Here is a 19,725-nt window from a genome sequence, read left to right on the forward strand (position 1 = left end):
TTTTTTTGTGGTTTTGGCAATACATCAGGTCCCAAGAAACATTGGGACAGTATCTATCTGGGTAAATATATTGTCAAAGTGGAAAGAAATACATTCCTTACTTCTTTGGCCCACCAGAGCCTCCAGATAAATCAGTAAAATTTGTGTCATCTTGAAGACTCCAATAAATCTGCAACATTGCCAAGCAGCACATGGCAGTTCCTTAGGTAAGTCGGGAGGTGGGATTGGATGGTGTATAGTACCAGAGGAATGAAAAAGTGTTTACTCACCTCTGCTGTCTGAACTTGTTCCTAAGCACGTATCTTGAATTCTACCCCTACTAATAACTGAAGGAAATCTGAAGGGAACTGAGACTCTGCATGTACTGAGGTTGGGAGAAGGGAGCTAATCAAACAGCTCATATTCATTTCATACTCATTACTTCACTTGATCTACTCAGCAGTTCTATGGAATATTTTCCCCATACAGTACATAAAAGACTGATTGTGAAGTGAATGTATGTGCAAAATTAACCTGGTTTGTACTTCTAGCCTAGAGATTCAAACATCACTTGAAATTTATCCTTTTTAAAGTTTTTTTCAAGTATTTATTAAAGTGTTCTCTATTGCCTTTATAAGCCAACTGACCTACTTTCATTTCTTTCTTTTTAGACTCTTTGTTAATTTTGTGACACAAGTTAAACATATTCTTTTGAAAAAATGAAAGAACACAGATATTCAAAACAGAAAATTTTCCATAAATCTGCCCCTTAAAGAGAAACCTATATTATTAAGCTTTTCACGTACATCTTATCCAAATTTTTTCTATGCACACATGTAACATATAAATATGCCTATTTTAAATTGGGATATCATATATATGTGTGTGTCTGTGTACTTGTGTATACATATGTGAACTTTTTCTATGCAAATGGAAAAATCCCGTATTAAAAGCAGACTTCATATAAACCATAAAGCAAAATCTAGTGAGATACTGGTGACAACAAAAACATCTAAAACCAATATCATCAAAAGGTTAAAACACAAAACTGAGCAAAAGTATGACTAGAAAATGCAACCTAAAATAAAAGTGAAGCCCTAAAAATATAAGAAAAAATAATTCAAGACAAAAAGCACTAAATGGGATAAGGCCACTTCCTGGACTGTCTTTTCATCCAATGCATTACTCTAAATTTATTTCTTAATTTTAAAAAATCTGTTCTGGACACTTTTCTTCTCCTCCTCTTTCTCCTCCTCCCCGTCTCCCTCCCCCCTCTTCCTTTTCTCCTCCTCCTCCTCCTCCTCCCTCTCCCTTCATTGTTATTGACATGCCTATGGGACATGCCCGTCTCCATCTTCCTGGGCAGGTGGTGCTTGTTCCTGGTGATTATTTCCTCTAGCTTCCTGGCCTTCAATTTCTTCCAAATGTAGCTCTTCCTCTACATTATGAACCCTTTCTTCATTTTCCTGGTGGGAATTTTTCATGTTGAAAGTTGTTTTTCCCTTTTCCTCTTTGACTGCAATTACTCCTTGGAGAAAAAAAGAGATGAAATACTGAATGTGTGCTGCTCATTCCAGTACCCATGTGTTTTCCCGAATCAGGGGGATGAGTGCAAAGGTCCCACCTTTGCTCTAATTCACTCCTCTATTCCCTCCAGGTTTTTGCCCTTCTTCCATACCTAAGGAACACATACATATTCTCTCAGTCTCTCTCAACAATTTTTCCTCTAGATCATTCTACCAGCCTCTCCCTGGACTGAATGAAATGTAAGTAGGAGCAATGTCTCCTCCTAGTTATGTTCTGGCCTGGGCCATTTCCATCCTTTCACCCCCAACCCTCAAAGGTTCTAGTCCAGAGCATGGCACATAGTGACGTGCCCAAATCCCAGTCAGTTTCCTATTCCCCTTTCCTTTCTTGAGCCTAATAGGCATTTGGACCTGCAGACAGAAGAAAGATAGTGGTACTGAAGTGCTTGGTGGATGGACCAGTATACTAGACAAAGGCCTCTTTGAAGACTGGACACCTAACCCCTTCAAGTCTCAAAGCTCCTCTTCCCACCCCTGTTTCATCCCCACCTCCTGCTCTAAAATGCCCACCACATTGGATTAAGGGAAGTAGTTTCAACGATTTCTTAGTATCCATTTGCCCACATCTGCACCCCCTACATAACCACCATTTCTTTTACGTCCTTCCCCTTTCATCTCAATACTCCTCATCTTGGTGCTTATGCAGCACTCCTTTGCAGGCAGGGTGTAAAAGAAGTGAATTATTTACAAGCTACCCCCAGGTCTATGTGTTTCCTCCTGGCCCTCTTTCTCCAGCCCTTCCCTCCATCCCAAGGCATATCATATCTGTTTCAAAATATTGAAGAGGTGTCAAAGCAAACAGACCTGTACCTGCTTCAGTTTTTGCCTTCCTTCCCTTTCACATGTACCCCCTTACACCACCACCACAGACACACAGCTCCAAGTCCAGTTGCTCACGCAGACCTGCTCCATTCTGGGAAAATGCCTTTCTCCCCCTCATGTTCTGGGCCAGACACTAGCCTGTCTCAACAGAAAAGAGGAGTGCTGCAAAAATAAAAGAGACCTGAATAAGAGGAATTTACTCACACCTTGGCTTCTGGTCACGTGAGGGTCTCAACTAACAGCAGAGTTTAATCTCCCAACCCCCGCACCCCACCTCTAGGCTGGCAGGCAGTGCAACAGAAACCCCCACCACACTCCCACCATACACACAGAGAGACCCACCTCCAACCCTCTGTGAACAGTGCCTCAGTGCACACCACCCTGTCACTCTGGTCTTTGCCAATCTTGAGGGGCCACAAATGACATCACTGATGAAGGTTGGCATTTGCCCTTCTCTGGTTATTAATGAAGGTCTGCACCCCCTATCCAACCAATCCTCCTACACCCTACCCCACCAGGCCTTGCTTCTTGTTACCTGTCCCTCCTGTCACCACTCTTCCTCCTCACCCCACCCCAAGCCACCAGTGCCCACCAACTTCCTTGTTTTTGTCATGCACAGTGTCAGGGATCTATAGTGCAATTTTCAGTAATTCTCAATGTTTTCCTACATAGTTTCTTTAAAAATCATAAATATAATAAAGCTACTTTCATTTGGGAGGGGAAAAGGTTTTCTTAAGGCCTTTATTTAACATTCCACTAGCTCCAGATTCAATTTTTGCATTACTCCTTTCACACTTCTTGGTCATTGTTATATATTTTACTTTAGAAACTTTAGTTAGAAGCAAGAGTTTTGNGAGAGCAGTCCACATAGATGCTTTATTTATTTATTTATTTATTTATTTATTTATTTATTTGAGACAGAGTCTCCCTCTACCACCCAGGCTGGAGTGCAGTGATGTGATCTTGGCTCTGGCAACCTCCACACCTCCCAGACTTAAGTGATTCTCCTGCCTCAGCCCCTCAAGTAGCTGGGATACAGGCATGTGTCACCACACCCGGCTAATTTTCTTTTTTCTTTTCTTTTTTTGTGTGTTTTAGTAGAGATGGGGTTTCGCTATGCTGGCCAGGCTGGTCTCGAACTCCTGACCACAAAAGATCCACCCGCCTTGGTCTCCCAAAGCTCTGGGATTACAGGCATGAGCCACCATGCCTGGCCAGATGCATTTTTTTAATTAATTAATTAATTAATTTGTTTGTTTGTTTGTTTGAGATGGAGTCTTGCTCTGTCACCAGGCTGGAGTGCAGTGGCGCGATCTTGGCTCACTGTAACCTCTGCCTCCCAGTTTAAGCGATTATCCTACTTCAGCCTCCCAAGTGGCTGGGACTACAGGAGCGCCACACCCAGCTAATTTTTATATTTTTACTAGAGATGGGGTTTCAACATGTTGGCCAGGATGGTCTTGATCTCTTGACCTCGTGATCCACCCATCTCGGCCTCCCAAAGTGCTAGGATTACAGGCATGAGCCACCGTGCCCAGCCCAGATGCATTATTTTTAACAATGCAGGCTTTGGTCCCAAGCCTTCATGTAGTCTCTTACATTACTGAACTGAGATGGATAATTCAATACAACTTCTCTAAAAGAATAGCATTCAGTGTTGGTTTATCGCCATATTAAAAACGTTTATTAACTACACAGTGATTATCAGCTGTAAATCATGCTAACACACTTGCATCTCCAAAGCAACCACTTATGAATCACTTGCTATGTACAAAGTGCATTAATTGTATATTAGCCTTTAATCCTGACAAAAGTCCCTTGAGGTATATGCTATTATTATCCCAATTTTACAGATAGAAAAACTCAATATATCATTTAAATAACTTGTACAAAGTCACATAGCTAGTGAGTATAGAGTTGAATTTGAATACAGATCTCTTTGACACCACTGCTTGTGGTCATAGCCAATAAACTATATTGTAACCCAACTGAAATATCAGTATCCTTGGGGTATTCTTTCATAGACATTTTCTTCTTTCTCAAGATGTTTGTATTAGGTTTCTATTGCTGCTGTAACAAATGACCATAAATTTGGTGGCTTAAAACAACAGAAATTTGTTGTTTTACAGTTCTGGAAGACAGAACTGTAAATTGAGTCTTACAAGGCTAAATTCAAGGTGTTGGCAGGGCTGGTTCCTTCTGTACCTTTCTTCTTCCAGCTTTGGTTCTGCCAGCATTTTTTGGCTTGTGGTTTCATTACTATAAGTTCTGCTTCCATTATCGTATTGGGTTTTTTACTTCTGAAGTGAAATCTCCCTCTGCCTCTCTCTATAAGGGATGCTTGTGATTGTCTATAGGGCCCACCAGAGTAATCTCCCCATCTCAAGATCTTTAACTTAATCACATCTGCAAAGTCCCTTTTACCACATAAGATATAATTAACCTAGTCCAAGGATTAGGACGTGGATATCTTTGGGGGACATCATTAGCCTACCACAATGTTCAAATATCTTATGGTTTTCAGTATCATATTAAGCGTTGACTCCCAAATCTGCATCTCCAGCATATATCTCTCTTTTGAGCTCCCTAATATTTTATCCAACTTATTTTGAACTTTGACACACAAATATCTCACTTTGAAGTAAATACAATCTTCTCTTTCAGTTCTCTCACTGCACCTCAAATTTCACTTTGGGTCTCTATCTATATTAATGACACCAAGATTCAACTAGTTCCCCATGCCAGACTTTCTTAGTGTTCACATCCAATCAACCACCAAGGCCTGTTGTTTTTACCTCCCATAAACTACTGCAACAGTTCCTTCCTGGTGTCCCCACCTGAAGTATTGTCCCATCACATAAAAGAATGACTCCAGAATGCCATATAAAAAGATATCACATTCAATAATCCTTAAAACAACACTATGAAATTGATATTTCTTTGGGAAATCCTCATTCTGCAAAAGTAGACTTCTGTAAGACAAAAAGAAAGTGACTTGTGGAGAATACTTTCATGTATTCTTATATCAGCTGTTTCTGGAGATGAACTCCACTTGTGGAATGTTTAGAAGATTGGAGGAAAAATATAGCTCTTGGGAAACAACTTTATGTCCTGAGGGATTACTATACTATATCCCTGATACATTTTTAGTCTGAATCCAGTTTCACCTCTGGTCCTTGTGTAAATACAGATTATGTTACTTTTACTTTGGAGTTTTGCTCTATTCCCATCCTTCCTACATCCTCACACCACCTGATACTCCATTCCTATCATTCTTAAGTTTCCTTCCACTCTCTTTCTGAACACTTGTTCTGGAGCTGCACATCACTGTTTTCATCCCATAATAAATGGTGGTTGAATGAGACAAGGCCAGCCTTGGTCCCTGTGACCAATATATCAATATATGTTCTCGTTGCTGGCAAAGCAGCTCACACATTGTCTTTCCACGTCAAAGTCTGATACAATAAACTAGGTTTTTCTTACTAGAACATTATCTTTTTTGTCATAACTCTTTATGGTTGCTTCCAGTCTACCTAAATTGATATTAAGATATTCTCAAGCTCCCCAACTTTCTTCTTCCCACAGGAATCAGATCATATCTGTAATATATAAATACTGCTACTTTAATTCTTACAAAAAGTCTTGATGACATGTGGTGGTCTGTTTCAATAAGCCGGCCTATGGAATGATTTCTTAAACTACCACCAGAAGCAGGTATCAACCTGCTGTCTCTCTCTTTTTGTTACTCTATAAAGGTGTTACAGCAAACTATCCTTTCATGATTTCATATGACCTAATTTGTCAATCTTATGCTTGTTCTCATTCAACCACCTTTTCTTCTGGAAGGCTGACAGATATCATTGCCTCCCTCCCCATCAAAGTTTTGTTTTGAAAACAATTCAGATCTACAGAATGTTTCAAGGATAATAAAGTAAATTGAAATATTCTTTCAATTTCTTCATCTAGATTGTGTTTGCCAGTTAATATTTTGCCAATTGCTTTATCTCTCTCTCTCTATATATATATATATAAAACANTCAATTTCTTCATCTAGATTGTGTTTGCCAGTTAATATTTTGCCAATTGCTTTATCTCTCTCTCTCTATATATATATATATATAAAACATATAATATATAATATATATATTTAACATTGCTGAACTATCTGAAAACCAACTGTAGATGATGTAGACATCATCATAACACTCCAGCATTTTATCTCCTGACAACAAGTGCACTCTCCTAAACAACAATACAATCATCACATTCATAAAATTTAAAATTGATATAATACCATTATATAACCTACAATCCTTATTCAAACACTATGTGTAGTTGGTATGTCTTTTAATCTAGAACAGTTCTCTATTCATCTTTCTTTCATGACATTGACATTTTGTTGAGGATGTTGAACAACTGAAATTCTCATACATTGGTAGTATGAAATGGTACAACCACTTTGGAAAACTGTTCAGCAATTTCATATCAAATTAAATGTTTACCTTTTCTATAACTCAGAAATTCCACTCCTAAGTATTTCCCAAGAGAAATGAAAACATATATTCACAAACAAGCTTTCACAAGAATGCTTACAGTGGTTATATTTATAATAGGCAAAAATGGATACAACTCATATGTCCAATAACATCTTAAATAGATATACCAAATTTTGTATATTCACACTATGCAGTACTATGCAACAATAATTTTTTAAAAGAATAAACAACTAATACATAAAATTATAAGGATGAATCTTAAAAACCTTATATTGAGTGAAAGATGCTGACACAAATGAATATATACTGTGTGATTCCAATTATCTGAAGTTCTACAACAGAAAAATTTGTAGAAATAACCTAGTTATTGGAGAAAAGGTGGCTGGGAAGAGGGACAGGAAACTTCCTGGAGTGATTAGAAATATTCTATTTTACACAGTTAATTGTATATAATTGCACACTTAAGATCTGTGCATTTCCCTGTATGTGAATTTTACCTCATTTTTCAAAAGAGTGTAAATTGGAATACAAGCATCATGAAGGCAGAAACTTTGTTTTGTACACTATGTTTCAAGACCTAGTCAAAGGCCAAAGCAGTTAGCAGGAGCTCAATAAATGTCAAAACTACAAGAAGCAGGCCTTGGAAATCATCTACATCAATGGTTGTGAAATGCATAATAGAGATTTTTACTCTCAATCCTAGATAATATAGGTATGTCTTGTATTTTAAAACCATGTATAATAAGCCATGTTATTAATCTACTTTCTGGGTTACCAAGAATCCTGTTGATCAATTACAAGAGTTCTGAAGTAAGAAAATGGCTATTTCAACAGATTTTCCTGACTCTCAATCCCAGGCTTTCCCTGCCTTTTCATACTGCCTCCACTTTACATGGTGAACCTCCAGTTTTAAGGGACAGATTGGCTAGAAGAGATGAGTATGTGTCCATGCAGGGTCATGTCCATATGGCTGGATAATATTTATCTTGGTCCAAGTGGTCAATTTGGGCAGGCAGTTGAATATAGAGGGGTTTTTTTTGTTTGTTTTTTTGTTATTGTTGTTTGTTTGTTTGTTTGTTTGTTTTTGAGACGGAGTCTGGCTCTGTCGCCCAGGCTGGAGTGCAGTGGCCGGATCTAAGCTCACTGCAAGCTCCGCCTCCCTGGTTCACGCCATTCTCCTGCCTCAGCCTCCCGAGTAGCTGGGACTACAGCCGCCTGCTACCTCGCCCGGCTAGTTTTTTGTATTTTTTTTTAGTAGAGACGGGGTTTCACCGTGTTAGCCAGGATGGTCTCGATCTCCTGACCTCGTGATCCGCCCGCCTCGGCCTCCCAAAGTGCTGGGATTACAGGCTTGAGCCACCGCGCCCGGCCGAATATAGAGGCTTAAGGAGAAAAGTTTACGATGCATGAATGGATTTTGGCTTGCACAGTTTTACACATTGTAGGCTTCCAGTAAATATTTGTTGAATGAGTAAATAAATGAAATGTGAACTTGGGAGCCTCAAGAAAATGCAACTGAAGGCATAGCCTTCCATTATTTCTCTACACTTACATATTTTTAAAGCGGTACTGGAAATCAGTTTCATAACGGTCTTTGAAATTTATGTTTATTACTACTGTATATTTTTGAAAATTAACATAAATTTATTGGAGAATATTTAGAAAGTAGTTATGAATTGCCACCATGTGACCAAAGACAGAACTACAGCATTAATTTAGTTGACAAGGAAAAGTGGCAAGCCGGGACCCACAGAAATCTGACATTTTATCAGGTTATTCTTAGAAGTAAGATGAAACAGGTAGCAAATGACGAATTGGAAGAGCCAACAGCCCCTGTATCAGCTAAAGCAAAAGGAGAAACGGAATTATACTGTTTTCAACTTTATGACTTTTTTTCTAATTGTAAAAGCTCCACACGCTCATTGAAAAAAATAAAACTGGAAATACAGAGGATGAAGATGAAACTACAAATTTCCCATAATAATGCCANGATTTTCCTCATGATTTGAAATTTTCTGGCAGGTAACTAAATAAAATGGAAATGTGGAGGAATTTTTTTTTTCCTCCTGCCATAAAGAAACAGCATCGGAGTGCATAAGTAATGTAAATGTTTACAGAATTCAATTATTGTTTTTCAATTCCAAATGAATGACCATTATTATATTTAGCTTATATAAAAGTTGCTTCTTTTATGCAAGAAAGGAGGTTGGATGAAAGGAATGAGATGAGGCTTTTGCTTTAGAAGGGTGGCATGGGGTCAAGAAAGCACAGACTTTTTCAGTTCCTATTTGAATATTATCTTAACATCATCTGATGACAATGATGATGATGATGACACTGATAATAATGATTACTGCAGATATAACATTCTCTGAAGTCCTATTATATGCCAGGCATTTCATACAGTTTTCTGCATTATTTCTCACAATACAGTCTTGTAGGTTATATATGGTCATACCCATTTTATAGATGAATGTACCAATTTGACCTCACACTTCTTACGAGCAGGAAATCCAATTCTTTTCCTATTATATTGGGTCCACCTTTTTAGTTGATGGACTTCCAGGGCAAAGTAACTGATTATGTCAAATCTTCTCAGTATGTGATCTGTCCCCAACCAGAATCCATTGAATATTTACTCAACACCATCCCTGGATGATGATGATGATGATGATGATGATGATGATGATGATGATAATGATGTTGACAGCAATGATGGTGGTGGAGAGGACATTTTCTGTTTTATCTAAGAGTCTTATGTCTGGGGACCCCATGAATGGCCAGGTCTCCGAGAAGGTAGTTATCCTCCAAGAAAGAGGATAAATAATCTATACAAGGTCACATACCAATAAGGAGAAGAGCCCAAACTGGAACCCAGGTTTATCTGACACTACGGCCATATACTTAAATCACTTTTTTCCTTCCTAAACCCAAGGATTTGAATTTCATCTTTGTCTTATTGTTCAAACAATCCTTTAGGCTGTCAGAAATTTCATCATGTTTCCTCAAATGACAGACCTAAAGAGCAAGGCTCACAGTTGGATTACTTTCTGCATGATCAATGCCTTAAAAAGGCATCGACACACCAATTCGCAGTTTGACTGCCCTGAACCCCAAGTCGTGAGCTGGGCCTGCAGTACAAGTGGGTTTTCAGAGAGGAGGGGACACCCGTTTTCTCCTGAGTTATTAGACCGCATGTCTTTGCAAGTTCCCTTTACGTGGTAGAACCAACCAAACAGGCCAGTGCACATCGAGGCCCTTCTGGGAGTCTGCGCAAGGTGGGTGGGAGAGGGATGGGTGAGGTTTTGTGTGCTGTCTAACTCTGTTTTTGCCCCAGTTGTCTTGTGGGCTACTTCACTGGACTCTGAGAGAAGGGTCAGACCCTTCTGCTTCAACCCCAAGTTACCTGGTCAGACCTGTTCAGACATCTGCTTGCTCAAAGATTATCCCAACCAATGTTTTCAACTGGGAAGTTATGGAGCTTCTTTTCCCCTACAAAATGTTCCCCAGAAGAGAAAGGGAGAAGGAAGGAAAGGCAAAGTGCTCTGACCTGAAATAGGACAGTAATCCTCCTCCACATATGTCTGTTCAGGATAGCCTGGCCGTTAGCCTTAGGAGAGCCTAGTACCTGCTGCAGACTGGAGTGGAGGGACAAAGTCAGAAGTGTTGCTCGGGCCAACCCTTTAACATCCTGTCTGAGCACCATCCTCTGAGGGCTGGGGGGAGGATTTATCCTCTCGTAAAACTGGTTCTGGTGAACCTGGAACTTTATCTCACTCCAGTTAGAATTCCAGTTCGACCAGCACCTATCAGGCTGCCATCACCTTGAAGAATGGTCTGGAGACATGAAGATTCCCTGAAAATGACATCATATAGTGAAAAAATAGAAACAGAAGAAAGCCAAGGGTGCAGGGTTGGCTCAATTGTTTTTTTGAGATGATTACTAAAAGATAATTTTGAATTTATTTCTGATACATTTTACTCATACTGGGAGGAGGCAATGCATGGCTAAACATGGTGTTCACTCAATAAAAAGGCATCTTATGTTACATTCCTCCCCTAGCTTTTATCTTGTCTTTCTTTGTTAACAGGAACCTTATACATTTTTTGTATAGATGTGTCCATCTTTTCCTTTAAAAATTCATACTTAAAACAATAAATGCTTATATAGGCCTTCTATTTCCTGAATGTCAGCAAGCATTCACCAAGATTTCCTGCCAATTATTATGTACTTAATATTTGTAATAATGAAAAGCATATTGTATTACTAGTGGTTCTCATTCTTCAGTCCGTATCATTATCACCTGCAGGAGTTTGCAAGCTATAATTTTACAGCCTACCTCCAGAAAATGTGGGTCAGTGGGCCTTATGTGGGGCCCAGACATCAGCATTTTCAAGATACTCCCCAGCAGATTCTGATGCAGGTGATTATGTGAGATACTTTGATAATAAAACATTTAGAGTACGATCTATTCTCTACCCTGTTTCTTCTTGGAATTGCTTGTCATAACTCTAGAGAAATAAAAATACTTGTAGATTATTCAGCGAGTAATCTGATTTGGACAAACCTGCTAGCTCTTAGTAGCAATCAAAAAATCAAATATTAAAACACAATGTGCCAGTTAAACACCTACAAGTATCCATATGTGGGATACCAAGAGGAAGAGGTAGTCTTTGCTTGTTCTACAGGGGAAATATAATCTCTAACATTTATATAATAGTATTCTACTTCAAGTATATTTATAAGGTTCTTACCAACTTTGAAAGTTTTTTTTAACCACAGGTCAACAGGAGAAGAGATGGAATTAAGGGGACTGTTCCTTAGATCTGTTCCCTGCATCACTTTGTGCAATTTATATATGTTCCCCAACAGTCTTCTGAACTAGTAAGGCCTGCCCAGGAGCCTTCAGGAAGAGATCATCCCAAGAGGACAAATCCATTCCTTAGACTTAGAGCAAAAACTGTGATTACAACATGATGTCTTTGACTCAAACTTATACCCCAGTCCAAATCCCAAATGGAGTCATCACATCTGACTCCTGTGGAGAGGAAGGGTCTTGTGATTGAAAACAGAAGGGGTTGTTTTGCTAAGGGCTCCTAAGGACGTTGTGGCCCAAGCAACCCTAGAGAAGTCCCACCTGTGTTAAGTATCACTATAAAGCAGAGAGAAGCTTTAGAAGACAGTGAGAGTTCAACCTACTGAGGACTCCAGGGAACTCGGTGGAGTTTTGGCCCCCAAGGACTGCAGTGCATCAGCAGGAGTGGGGCCAGCAGAGAGCACAGCACTCAGCAGAAGAGGCAGCAATGTTGAGCAGGCATGGCAGGACCCAAGGGAGGAGACAGGGTTCACTAGCAGAGGACTGATAGGGAAGCCCCCACCTCTGCCTACTGGACTTGTTCCTGAGTACAAGTCACGTCATGCCAGGCCCTCCCTTAAATATTGGTGCTTCTATAGTGGGTTGGGATTCCGTATGCATGGATGGGAACGAGATCCCACTGAGCACAGCTGTTACTGCCTCATTTCTTCCCCACTGCAGCCCCGTGAAGCAAATATTTTCCCCATGAAAAGACTGAGTCTTAAACGTGTGTATCTGTAATAATTGCCAGTTTATTCCTCTGGCTAAGAGATCCAGAGGTAATTTGAGAGTTTACATTTCTTTTTTCTATATGTTCTTCATCAAGAGTTTGGCATGCCCGCCCAATTGCCCTCATAGCTGGTTTGCAATATTGACTCTTACTTGTAAAAACAAGAATGCCTTATTCTTCATTTCGCGATGTGACGATATCATCTACAAAGCACATATAAGCAAAGAATAAAAAGAAGAAAAACAAAATTTTCACACCACAACAGAAATAAGCTGCGGGTAAGTTATTTGATATATGTCTATATGGTGTATCATCACCCCACACCGACACACCAAGTTTTGGATTTTATCCATACTATGTGAGCTTGAATATATAAATATGCTGCTTTGCCATCAACTGTTATGTTTTACTTTACACTGGAATGAACCAATTCCTAGCAAAGTGTGAAAGTTTCCCATTGAAGATAGAACTGGAAATGGGTCAAAATCAAAATCCAACTGAGAGTGCTGAGTACCCAAGAACTATCTAAAACAACAACTGTTCATCAGATTTATTAAAGTAAACATGACGCGTCACCCAACGCATACATTACGAACAATGCTAACAAGAAAGAAAGCTGGGGCCAGATATTTAATCAGTTAGCGCAAAATGAAATTCAGCGCCTAAAGCACACAGGAAGAAGGACGCGCTGCCGTGATGTCTTGCTACTTCCAATGCATACACACAAACTTGTTATCTATACTCTTCCATTATCATCTTCCCTAAGCTTTCACGCTCATCTACCCTCTATCATCGTTCTCTCCCGGGTATCAAATGCCTAACAGGTGTGTCTCTTTAAATCCCTGGCCGGCTGATTCGGCTCTCCTCTGGGGTTTCCTTCTGCTCTGGCTTAATACCATTCACTTCAAGAAGTTGAGGATTCCTTCTGCCTCCTGTGGTACAATCCTCCAAAGGTGCGATCTTCCTCGGCCTTTGCAGTTCTGTGGATTTTTCCCTCATTTTCTTCAAGACTTTTGCAATATTGAAAGTATTTTTAATTGTCCTTTTGAATAAATTAATCCTAGAAAACAAGGAAACAAAACTACTAGATTCCAGGCAAACAGACCAGCAGCCAGAGTACGGGGTCCCCTAGCGACTGGCCTTTTCTGACTCAGTACCCTAATTGTCAAAAGTTTTCCAACTAGAGAAAGCTGGATCCTCAGGCTCGGAACTCCCCTGACTCCACCTCCCTTCCCGCCCCCTTTCGTTCCAGCTCCATCTTTCTCCTCCTGCTCCTGCCCACCATCTTCCCAGCAGGCCCTGCTACAAGCCTCTCCTAATACTGAAATGGGAGCAGTACGGAAGCAATTAACCCTTCTCCCGCCTCTGGTCTCCAACACTCCCGCCCTTCAGACTTTCCCAAGCCCTCTCAACCTCCAGCCTCTCACCTGAGAGGGTTGGTCCAGTCTCTGGTCTCCCCTCCCAGTTCAGCGTCTCTTAAACCTCCCCCTCCCCCGCCTCATTTCCGCTGCAGGCTCGGCACCGGCCTCCGGCGCTTAATCCGGATGGGGAGGGGCTGCTGCGACCCCGGGATGTGCTTTGGTGTCACTCACACTTCCACCCCCACCCAAAGAGACACGAAGCAATTGCACCTTTACAAAAACTGACCTGCAGGGATTCAGGGGATTTTCCTCTCTCTTCCCTCACCTCGATTTGTGTCGCGCCCAAAAAACCAAATATCCTGCAGACAGACGGGAGTGTTTGGTGAGCAGGCTAGTACCTGGATCACGGGTCTCTTTCATGATTCTAGGCTTTGTTGGTGTAAAGTTTCCCACGTCCTCATCCTCGCCCTCCTTTTATGGCAACCCCGCCCTCATCCGTGCCCACCGTTTTTCTGCAAGCAGGGAATAGGAAAAGCAAGTTTCTTCCAGTTTCTATGCCTCTCTCTCAGGACCCTTAATTAACTACCCTTCTCTCTCTCCACCCGCCATCCCCCACCAAACAGCCCCAAATTTCCTGCACAAAATGGGAGTTTGGCGGAACAGCAGTGAGGAAAGCAGTGCCGGCTTCGCTTGCTTTCTGCTCTCGGCCTCCTCGACCCCAGGGTCTCCAGGTCAGCACCCACCTTTATACTAACCTGAAAGGATCTTGGGCACTTTTCTCCTTCTCCAGCAATAGGGAGCTGCTACAGGGAAACAGGCCCTGGACTATAAGGACTTCTGCACACGTCGACTCCTGGTCACGTGAGAGTCGCGTCATCACTGAGCTCGAGTCCCCAGTTACCCCTCCCATTAACACTGCAGCCCGCCCGCTGCGTTCCCTCCACTTGATACTGTCAATCTTTTTTCGTATTTGCCAATCAGAGACAATAAACTGTTATCTTCTCCCTGGAGTATTTATTCGCCTTTCTCAGATTACCAGGAGGATCAGCCTTTTAGGGGTAATCGATCATTTCTCCTTCTTTGGGGAATCATCTCTTTCTCCTGCTCCCAATACTCCCACCTCCCCTCCTCCAAGACCCCTACAGTCCACCATTTCCCCTGGAATCCTATCCAGCATTGAAATGGACAAAGGTGGTAGATCGGGAAGCGGGGCTGGAAAAGAATCTAAGGTTGAAAGTGGAGGATTTGACTAGTCCTCTTGAATAGCTTTCTGTTGTGTTCTATGTTTTCAGCAATCAGCGTACTTTTAAAAATGGCAACAGAAAACGGATGCCTCATAAGCAATATGTAACACTTAATATGGAGGATAAATTAGTTATATCAATGTGTAAGACTTTGGAAAAGTTTTCTAATGGCTGGAAATGAAATGACAGTATTCACAACATATTGATGTGTTAGAATTTTTTAAAATCTTACAAAATGGCACTTAAAAAATTGACTCCCAAATTAATGTGTGGAAGGAGGCCCAGTTTTCTCTTGTTGGCAATTTTGTATAGGTAATCTACTACTCTTTCTATTTCTGGCAGAACTCAAGTTATCAAGTGTTCGATGTCTGATCTTTTTCATTGATGACCGCTGGTGGCATCCACTAAGGTTTCACTTGGAGGCTTCAGACAGACTTCCTCCCCATTTCCTCTGTAGGATTCAGTATCTTGTTAATCAGATAAGTCCACAGAAAAGCTTGCTTTCCACTGAGTAAAATTATTTTGGAACTCAAAGAAATATGTTTCTTGGAAAACATTTTGTTGTTGGGAAATATATACTCATGAAACACTCAGAAAAGAAAGAATTCCCTGTATCTCACCATCAGGCATGAGGCTTCTTTGCATGGCATTTTCATTCATTCATGGCACTCTTGAGATAGTCTGGTATCATCCACTGTGTCCCATTAAAAGAACTATTGACATGCATAATTGTTATGATTAGAAAGCAAAGAGAACAACCTTGCTGTAAAAACTAATATTAAACAGGAAACTGATATCCCTGCAACTCAGAATCCACTGGTACTTGGAAGGATGGTGGTTCCTGGAGTGGCATTCTGGCCAACGGAGCCAGCTGGAGAGTCAGAAGAAGGCAGAGGGGGTCTTTTGTCTAGGGTGGTCACAGCAGGATACCTCAGTCAACAATAACACCCACCAGAGAAGAGAAAGGAAGGGTTGGAAAAAATAAATATTTTTTGGACTTAATGATTCATAGTTGAAGCATGACAAATTTCTTCCACACTTGAGGGATAAATGTTCTATTGTTTGAGAGAGAGCTTTTTAATATAAATATAACTAGCAAATTATAAAGATTTGATCATTACCTGTCACCAAATGTTTCCACTCTTTTAAATGTAACCAATTTAGTGAGGAACAACTCTGATCTTTTAAAAGAAAAATTATCAGCAGCAAAATGGACTTTGTGTGTGTGTACACTTCTGTGAAGTTTAACCAATGTATAGATTTGTTTAACCACCACTGCAATCAGATTACAGTTCAATCACCCCCAGAAACTCCTGCATGCTGTCTCTCGTAGTCCTATTTTACTGCCTTCCCTAAACTCTGGCAACCACTAATATATTCCCCATTACTATACTTTTGTCTTATTCAGAATATTATGTAAATGATTTCATTTTCAAATTTCTGTGCACTGGCTTCTTTTGGGATTGGCTTCTTTCACTCAGCATAATGCCCTGAACATTCATTTAAGTTGTTGCATGTATCAATAGTTTATTCTTCTCTTTCTGCTGAGTAGTATTCTGTTATTTAGCTATTCCACAGTTTGCTTATTCATTCACCTGCTGAAGGACATTTGAGTTGTACCCAGCTCTAAGCAATTATGAAAAGAACTGCTATAAACATCCATGTACAGATTTAGCCCCTTATTGCTTCACTTCTGGACTTCCTGCCTCCAGTGCCTCCCTCTCTCACTTTAATCCACCTTACACATTACCTTGTCCCTGCTTTCAGTGGTCATTCTCCTGCTCAGTGACCCTGGATGGTAACCCCACCACTCACCACATAAATCCTACACTCCTTATCTTGACATTCAGCCTCCATCAGAATTGAGCCTCAGGACATGTTTCTAGCTTCATCATCTCCTTCTCTGCCCCATCCAAAATAAACCCTTACTTCAGTGTCTACAGAAACGGTGAGATCAAATTAAAAATTTTTTAAATAATAGTATTAAACCCTTAGTCACTGTGCCCAAGCATGCCTTATACTTTTCTTTGTCATTGTTTGCCATTTTCTTCTTCCTGATTGCCCTCCTCTTCCTCCTAGATCCTGGTCCTGCTTGTTCTTAGAGACCAAGACCTAATCATCCAGCCTCTGAAGCTGGAAGTGATCTCTCCCTCCTCTGTCATTGCTGCACATGAGATCTGCACCTTTCATGTAACCCTTAACAAAGGTTACCTTGTGCCTTTCCGTGTGTGTGTGTGTGTGTGTGTGTTGGGAGTGGAGGGTATCTAACCAGGAAGATGGTCAGATGTGAGTTGAGGGTAGGGAGCAAGGATCAGGCTCCAGCTATTATGCTTCTTTGGTGGTTCTAGTACTGTTAAACACTGGGTCTCTCAGGCATCTCAGGGTCTCAGAAAGAGCTATTTGCCATTTGGCTCACAGACAAACTTCATTTTGCCTGCACAAAATTGAAGCAGAAGTTTTATTGTACTCTCTTTTACTTATTCTGCTTTACACATAGCCACAGCAATACTAATACCATGTTTATGGAGCTATTGGCAAAGGTTACTGACCTTGTCTTCCTAAATACTCACAGTAGAGATTAGTTAGCTCACTGGTACACACCTGACAAAGAGTCAGGTGATACAGGCCTTCACCTTCATCCTTGTTGCTGCGCAATTTCAGTGTGTCAATATAACACTCAGCTACCTTTGAAATTAAGTCAATCGAAGTAGATTTCAAATATAAGTAAATTTTGAAAATAGCATTCTACTGAAGTAAAACTGTATCTTTTAAAAGGAAAGAAAAGGTGTACACATTAATTTTAACAATAAGGGTATGAGTTCTGGAGAGTAGAAACCCTGGGCCTCTGAGCCAATCAATGTCCTGTTTTTGTGCACCAAGAGAGCACTAGAAATAGTTCCAAAGTCCAAAGTCCTCCAGGTTATGTGAGAGGAGGAGAAAGCAGTCAGCATTTTACCATTCGAGTATCCAGAAAGCTCTTATATAAGACCACAGTATCCAGAATAGTGTTTTCTATGTTCCTTCCATAGTCTTGCGTTCTGATACTCTATATTTACCAACTCCTCCTGCATATTTTTTTCATTGCTGTTTCAAGGCTCATCCCATAGAACTTGAGCTGACCATTCTCATCTATCACTTCTTTAGCATGATCTGTATGGCTTGAAAGTATCACTCCTTACATGGCAAAATCTTCCCCAGATCCAAAGCTTTAGCTACCAGATCCTAAGGTGTGCACTCCAGCAGCCTCCATCTGAGATGATTTGCCCCTTCAGAATGAAGGCAGATTCAGTACATTCCATCACTTTGCACAACCAAGGGTAGCCACGTTTTGGTGCAACTGGTACACACAGAGCCTGGGCTTATTTCTACTTAGATTGTGCTCCAGAAAGAAGAAACTCTTCTGCTATCCCCCATCACCACATTCCCTGATATAATGGTATGTTTTTCAAGTTTGGCAACAATACATTTCACAAATTCTGCAAAATATCCAGAAAAGTCATTGGCCACATTTAGGTAAGTGAATATAACTTGAAGCACAGCTTTTATGATACTTACGATCTTTTCCACATGATTCTGCACACTGTCTGAACTCACAGCTAAATGCTGCATACATTGTAGATGATTGTGGCAAGAAGTTTCTAGTTATCCAGAGCATAATGCTTATGAATTGCTATGAACCTAAAGTGCTGTGTTGTAACTACTGCCATTTCAAATATCCCTGAGTGGGTTTGCTTACACTTATTTTTCTGAGACAGATTTTCCCTCTGTTGCCCAAGCTGTAATGCAGTGGCATAACAACTCGCTGCAGCCTTAACCTGCTGGGTTCAAGCCATCCTCACGCTCGGCCTCCCAAAGTGCTGGAATCACAGGCCTGACCATCATGCCTGACTGCTTAGACTTTTAATATGTAACAGCATGCTCAAGATCCACCTCAGCAAGATTTTTGAGATTGCTTTTCTTAAGGCTTGAGGTCTGCATCTGTGTAGAGGATCATGCTGGGTTGGTGGAGAAGCACATCTCAGCTGGCCAGGCAACTCTTTCCTGTGGCAGAAGCACAGTTGTGGGGGAGAGTGTGCTGTTGCTGCAAATCAGGTGCTTCTAAAAATTCAATTTATAATGCAAAGAAAGCTTTGCTGACCTCTTGATTCTGCATTAGTTGCCAGTGCCACATGACTCTTTAGACCCCGTATTTACCCATCCTAATACTTCCACCCTGTTTTGTTGGCTTTCTACTGTGTATCCCTCACTAGTCTCGAAGTGCCACAAGGACAAAAACTATATCTGGTTCAACTTTGTAAACCATTCCAATGTGGAAATGTCACGTTGGTGGAAAAAATTAAAATTTCCATTAATATGGGAATTGTTAAATAAATTAGAGTGTGGAAATTTTCAGATATAAAAGGAGTAAAATTATGCACATGTAGTGACATGAAATTTTATTAAAGCTATATTTTTTAGTGAAAAAAGTGGCAGAACAGTATTTAGAGAATAGTTCCATGCATATATACATATAACACATACATATTAGTAAGTAGTTCCAATTTTTGATATAAATATGGAATTGTTTCATTTTTTTCTAGAAATTGCTGTCAATTGTGATCTGTCAAACCCCCCTTTCTCACTAGATAATAAGTTTCTTTAATGATATGTT

At 40.5% G+C, this 19,725-nt stretch overlaps 1 long non-coding RNA gene across 1 annotated transcript; it reads right to left on the reverse strand.

Moving 5' to 3' along the window:
- Window positions 1-13,467: 13,467 nt before the first annotated feature.
- Window positions 13,468-14,697, reverse strand: LOC108537710 (uncharacterized). Its single transcript, XR_001887907.1, has 3 exons — window positions 14,586-14,697; window positions 14,117-14,189; window positions 13,468-13,529 (listed from the first exon to the last, which is right to left on the reverse strand). It is a non-coding gene; the product is annotated as an uncharacterized LOC108537710 (long non-coding RNA).
- Between the last annotated feature and the right edge of the window lie 5,028 nt (window positions 14,698-19,725).

The sequence above is a fragment of the Rhinopithecus bieti genome, unplaced genomic scaffold (assembly GCF_001698545.2).
Source record: "Rhinopithecus bieti isolate Rb0 unplaced genomic scaffold, ASM169854v2 scaffold_15251, whole genome shotgun sequence".
NCBI classification, from domain to species: Eukaryota; Metazoa; Chordata; class Mammalia; order Primates; family Cercopithecidae; genus Rhinopithecus; species Rhinopithecus bieti.